The following is a 7,300-nucleotide window of genomic DNA, read 5'->3' as shown; positions in this document are numbered from 1 at the left end:
GAATAGTTAGAGTTTGTTAATGATTTTGGCTTGAGTAACAGCTAGTGTTTGGTATTTAATGATATTGGCATGATATAAGCAATGTTAACAAAGGCAGCTTTTACCTTCTCCAACTTAGCATGAAGTACTTCCCTTCGTTTTTTTCCTCCAGTAACAACTCTACATCATCAATGATATTTAAATTACTATTTTTACTGTAACCACTCTACAGTCCTCTTATCAATCACTTACCCATTTTCATATTTTATCACAACTCATGCTCCAGTGTCATCTGCTAGCAACTCATGATGTTAACATGAAAACAGAACAAAAAGAAGGGTAAGAATAAAAATACGGATTTTGTCATACAGATGAAAGAACATGTAAATTATGCAAAGAACATGTAAATTGAGCAAACTACACGTTAATTCAGGGAACAGAGAGAAAGGTTGTGCTGACCCTATTTCCTAATATTTAGCTGGGTATGCCATGCAGCTGAAAATTCAGGTATGTCACAGGCAAGTGAAATAGTTTTGTTAATTACAGTTGTATGCAACCTTTTGTACTCAATATTGATATGAACTGTTCTAGTCAAAGTTCAGAATGAATCTTTCTAAAAGTGCCAAAACTGCTTATACAAAGCACATCCTCTCTAGCTGATCAATCTGAAATAAAGCACCAAAATGCAGAAATATCTCTGCTCCATGTGACAGCTGCAAGGTATCCTCCGAACAACACACAATGCAACTGTCTTATGAAACAGCAAACAGTGTTCTTGACTAGTCAAGCTATAAAAAGTAACATCTCAGGCTTTAATTTACCACATGACCTCAACCAGACCTACATATTTCCATATTCAGAACTTGGGGAATATAATGGATTTTGTAAATAAGAATTATACACTTTTGGAGAGTAAGATACTTATATACTAAAGTTTTGACTTCAAGAATAGCAGCTAATGTTTCACCTAAGAGCTTTAAAGACTCTGATACAAAATGTGTTAAATGATGAGTTTGACAGGAAATAATAAATTATTTTATTAATAGTGTGAAGGTACTGTTTACCAAACAGTCAGGCATTTTTTATTTGGTTCATGTTAACATTTTTCTCCATAATAACTTTGCATCTGTAAATTAGCTATACTATTCTGAAATATTCTGTATAGAAATGTATCGCACTCAGACGGAATATGACAATAGTTTGACTCTGAAGATGTTCCTTTTGCAGTTCGTGAACTATTATTCATCAATTTTTTATATAGCATTTTTCAAAGGAAGGTAAGTAATTTGTTAACTACAGTTAAAATACGAAATGAAATATTGATGTAATTGACAAAGTAATATAAAAGATCCGTAGTGAAAAGGCACTCAAAATATATGAAACAAAAATACAGCTAATAATATATATATATATAGAATGTAATAAAAACTAATGTTTTAACTTGTTTTATAGACAGTAGTTTATCACTGTTGATAGAAGTGGTACAGAAGTTACATGTAACATGGTTTTTTGAAGTGCTTTAATATCTATATGTGTAGATTAAAACCGATGTTTAAATTACTGAAGCAATATGCTAAACTGTTGTCTTTACATTTATATGTTAATTCATTTCTACTTTCCATTTGTTGGTTTTTAATACAAAGATATTATTACAGTTCATATCTAAGTAAAGTGTGTATGAATTTATATTAATTCTTTCATTGTCATGAACGATAAAAAACTTGTAACACCATGAAAAAAAGGGTATTCCTCTTCAAACTTTGGAAAATAAAGCATTTGTAGGTTTTAGGTAAGTAACGAAAGACTGAAGCATGTGTCTTTTGTGTGTATATAAAAATAAACCTGGCAGTGGGAGAGTTGTTTATTTATAAATATGGCACTGAAAAAGTTAATGTTTTAGTTAGATAATAAGATTTGTTGAAGTACTTGTCCTAATATAATCAGATTTTGCCCTAAATAAGAAAAAAGACTATATGCAGGCTTTGTATAGGTCATGGAATTTCTGAAAGGTCAGGGGAAAATATAATACGTTTTCCAGACCTTGAAAATCAAATAGGGGACAAGCTTATTTCAGAAACAGTATAGTTATAGCATGTGATCATGTTAGTTTTTTCCCCTGCTATTCTTGTTATGTGATGTTTCCGGAAATGAGGTCTAAATGTTATTCTTAATGCTCGGTGTTTTGTAGTTATGTAATAATGTGTAATTCAGACTGTGGTAATGTGTGGAAATTTGTTTCTTCTTGGTTTTTTTTTTTGTTCTTTTAACCACGATTACAAAATTGAATAAAAAATGTATTGTGTTGTTTTCTCAAGGTTATTCGAACAGCTGGTCAAAGCAGGCTACTTTTGTATAGTTGACGTTATCATGTCACATGATTTATTTTACAAACATTAAATCTGCAACCACTTTACAGTTTCATTCCAAGTTAATCCCAGCCGTTAGCTGGTAACCAGTTGTTTTGAGGAAACGTTTTCTTAAGTGGCATATATATATATATATCTATTCAATAAACTGTACTGATTGGCACTTGCATTTTAGCACAGCGTAATATGAGATGCCAAAAATGAATTTTGAGATGACCCCTTAATCTATAAACAACGTATTGGCTAGCACGTAATATCTAGGTGAGAAAGAGGTCTAACTTACTTGTCATTTCAACAAAACTAAAATATTTTTTACGTTGAATATGTTTATGATGAATAAAATGGTCATGGAAATTTTAGTAATAAGTCATGGAATTCTTCATTCTTCAAAATGCTCCAATCTTGTACTTTTGGCCCCCAGTGGCACAGTGGTATGTCTGCATACTTACAAAACTAGAAACTAGGTTTCGATACCTGTGGTGGGCAGAGCACATATAGCCCATTGTGTAGCTTTGTGCTTAATTGCAAACAAACTTGTACTTTTATCTTTGAGACTCTGGGAGACTAAAAAAAAATAAGTGTCAGTGCTTCTCCAATACTTCATCTTTTCAGAATTGTCTTTTAGATTTGATTTTATCTTTCAAGTTAAATGTGAAGACGATAATTCATGTGGTTGTTTTTATTAAAATGGATCTTTTTTTATACAATAGATTTGTTGGGTATCCAGGACACTACAATTCACTCTTTGGATATCGACAAGAGGAAGTAAGTGTAACGTTGCCAGTTGTATATGCTATAAAAAAGTTCAGTTGTTAGACTGTTGTTATAAAGTTTTATTTTTAACTAACTCAAGAAAATAAGCCTTCTAGTGGTCCTTTAATTTCCCAGTAATCTTGTAATTTTTTAAGAAACTAAATCTGGAATATAACTGTCACTTTTCTGTTCCTTAAATCATAATATATATTGCTGTCATCTTTGTTTCCATTTTATTACTTATAAAATCCTACTTTTTAATTTAATTTTGCAATTCCAAAATAATTAAGTTATAAGACCACTGGTAATTTTCTGACTTTCATTTATGTCTCCTGGTAATATCCAAACATGGATTTTGTAAGCTGTTACATCTTTAAGTTGCTATAGTCACGTGATATACTTCATGTCATTTTGTGAAGATTATATACAAAAGTTGTCAGTTGGCCAAAATAAACATTAACTTAATTAACTTCTGCACACATATATGGATAATATGAATTAATAATTTAAATAATAAATTAAAATATTAACAGAAATTTTGAAAGTATTGGTGTATTAAAAGTTGTGGAGTATGTTTTAACTTCAGGTAGAAATTTGTGAATGAGGTTTTGATTTATACGGTAGTTATAAATATAAATCTCAGGTATAATTAAAAACTCCAAAGATTTTTGTTTCCAATATACATGTTGTGAAATTAATGGTTGTTGTTGTTTTTTAAAATTGTTGCTCAGACATATTCATAAGAATTTTTGATTGATGAAATTCACTCCCAGAAAATTGTAAGTACCTAACATTGTCACTATGTTGTAGAAATGACACTTAAATATAAAGCATTATAAAGCTATCTCCAACTTTCACATCTCAATCAATGTTGCTGAGACCTATATTTAGGCCTGATTGTCATTAGGACACCTGCATTGTTTCATTGCTGCTTACAGTAGCATAGGTTTAGGCTTAGATAAGATATAAGGTCAGTAATATATTTATGTACATATAGACTTAGGTTAGAAAGCAACATACATAAACTGTTGATTACTTGTACAAATAAGCTACATATGAATGCCATTTTGATATATGCATATAGGCTCCCACATAACTTTACTAACCAGCACTAGCTGAGGTAGTCTATTTAACACAGACAGCATTAGCTTATAAACTGCACTAACTCTCTGTATATGCTCAGACTGAATCCTGGTTAGACAACGCTTTCTTCAACAGCATTATAGAAACCAGCCAGTTATACAAATTGATAAACAATGTAACTAAAAGAAATCCTGTATTTGCAATGGTGTTGGTTCCTGAAACCATAAACTCATGGTACAAAAAATATGAAATGTTGATTTACATTCAAACTACACTTCTTTTTTATACTGGCTGGAAAAAACAGTGTTGTTAACCCTCTCTCCACAGACATCTTTTTCTGTGCATGTCATGAGGCTTTAGTGAATTACATTCAAAATTTGATTAAACTACTTTCTTTTTATGGTATACCAATAAATAAAGCATGAAAACATAACTAATAATCCATATTTTAATAATATAAGTTTAAAGTTCTTACTTTTATAAGGCAATATTTAAAAAAAATTAGAACTTCCTCTAGTGTAAGAATTGTGACATTTGCTCTCGAGATATCTATTTTTCTCTAATTTCTTTACCATCCCTCCAAAAATTATGAAATTTAATGTAAATTACTTATTATAATATCATCATCATTCAGGCAAAGCATTATTTTCATAGCCCTCAATCTTATTTGATTACAGATTCTCGATTTAGACAACCAAACCCATCTTGCCATGCCCACCTGTCACATCCTGTCTTTCAGAAATTGCCAATAGTTTTCTCTGCCACTCAATACTATATTATTTATAACCAGTAGAAAGCCATGGTTTATATCTATCAAGTGACGTATCATATTGCATTGTTTTCTGTAAAGAGGTTTGGATTGGTTTGTTATGAATTTTGCACAAAGTTACACAAGGGCTATCTGCACTACCCATCCCTAATTTAGCAGTGTAAGACTAGAGGAAAGGCAGCTAGTCATCACCACCCACCGCCAACTCTTGGGCTACTCTTTTACCAATGAATAGTGGGATTGACCATCATATTATAATGCCCCCATGGCTGAAAGGGCGAGCATGTTTGGTGTGATGGGGATTCAAACCCGCAGATTGCGAGTCCAGCACCCTAACCACCTGGCCATGCTGGGCCTCTGTAAAGAGAATTGTAAATTTTGCTTTCAGTTCAAGCTTGATTCCCATAGGAAACACACTGTGTAAAAATAGGAATATCTTTAGGTTAATTAAGGTTAGATCAGGTGAAATAAATACTACTACTACTAATATAATAAAAAATTTTCAGCTGATATGTATGTGAGTAGCTCGTGTATAGTGTAATTTGAAAGAGTAATGTGAGTTGCCATGTGATTTAAAATTTATAATCAGGGGTCAAAGGGCAATAAAACCATAACATTTAAGTATAAATAGTTGTATACTGTTATGAGTGTAAAACTGTTTAGTTTAAACAAATATAGTTTCATATTACAATTTGAAGCCATTCCAGAGAGAAAAAAAGGGGTAATTTAGATTTATTTTGATATTTTTTGTGGTTATGAGGTCAGTCAAATTGACCAACCCTGTATAAGGTTATGGTAAAGAAAATAACAGATAAAAATATAAAAGTTTACTGAAGAAAAAAAAAACGTTTGAAATTTATTTAGGTTTTAGAGATTACTCAAATAAAATTTGAAATTTTTGAAACGGAAAAAAGTATTTTTAATCTTAACATGAAAATCAGCACTCAGACTAGTATACTATATATATTCACGGATAAATCTTTAGTAAAGATACTTCATTAAAAAATCTATTTTTTTATGTACAAAAGACTTGTAATGTTTACTAAAAGTCTGCCAAATTTTGTGGAGATACACATACTGTATTAAAAGTTGTAATATGAAAGCTATAACAAGCACAAAATGATTACAAGGTCAGTCACTGGGACTGAGCCTGTAGTGAGAGAGTTAAGCTATGAAGAGACAAATGCTGCAATATTTTTTGTTCCAATTAGGCATATCCTTTAAATGTTTAAGTGCCCAACATGAATTTTCAGACCATTTGGTACTGGACAAGTTATTTCATGCTCTGGTGTACTGTTTTTTATCTTAATATATTTTGCAGTCTTATTCCTTTCTAATATTTTTTTAAAGTGGTTTTGCAATAGTAATTTTGCAATAGTTTATAAGTTTTTTATACATTTCTTCCTAGTGTGGAACAGGAGGGTGTTTGCTGGAACTCTCTTTGCAGTTAGCTATAATTATGGTAGGGAAGCAGGCCTTTAATGCTGTGATGGAAATGGGTGTTCCGTAAGTTTTCTAGCCTTATCTTCAGTTTAAATAGTTATTTATTGTAACAATTTGATGTAATAACACTTTGTGTGACAGTCAACCTGTTTTGAGACAACTGTGTTTTTTCAAGTAGTGGTTTCAATGTTTTCAAGATTCTTGGATTATTAATGTTCAAACAAACAGATTGTGTGTGAAATTAAAGTATTTATACGTTTATGTAAGCAGCATAAACTCATTATGTTTTTATGTTACATAGGTGGATGAACCATGTTTTTATAATTAGGGAAAATAAACCTTTTTATACTTATCTAGATGGCTGTTATGGGTTTACAAGAAGTGGTTAGTGCATAAAAAGGGGGATTGTGATCATGGAAACCGTATACCAACTCAGTGGGAGAGCGACTACAGCTTAATAAATCAAGAACAAACTGGTCTTTTTGGTGAATATCTTGAAATGGGTAAGTTTTAAGTTGAACTAAAATGTGAAAATCATTAGATATAATAGATGTGTATGTTCTGCATAAAAACTTGAACAGATTAAAATGGTATTTTTATCTGCTTCTCTTACTCGTGTCTGTGTATCTCGCCCATCAGTGGCACAGTGGTGTGTCTACGGACTTACAACGCTAGAAACTGGGTTTCGATACCCGTGTTGGGCAAAGCATAGATAGCCATTTGTGTAGCTTTGCGCTTATCTACAAACAAACAAACAGTCTCTTAACTCATAGGTCCAAGCACCTAGATAAAACCATACACACACACACACAAAGCAATCTAACGCGGAGGGAACTACGAATATATATGAAACGCTAAACATTTTATTCACGTACTTCACTTAGTATTGAAGTAATATGTAGATGGT

At 31.5% G+C, this 7,300-nt stretch overlaps 1 pseudogene; it reads left to right on the top strand.

Annotated features, from left to right (window-relative positions):
* Positions 1-6,896, top strand: part of LOC106472592 — a 62,032-nt pseudogene extending 55,136 nt beyond the window's left edge.
* The last annotated feature ends 404 nt before the right edge of the window (positions 6,897-7,300 follow it).

The sequence above is a fragment of the Limulus polyphemus genome, unplaced genomic scaffold (assembly GCF_000517525.1).
Source record: "Limulus polyphemus unplaced genomic scaffold, Limulus_polyphemus-2.1.2 Scaffold5451, whole genome shotgun sequence".
Taxonomy (NCBI): Eukaryota; Metazoa; Arthropoda; class Merostomata; order Xiphosura; family Limulidae; genus Limulus; species Limulus polyphemus.
This window is presented reverse-complemented; position numbering and strand designations above follow the sequence as displayed.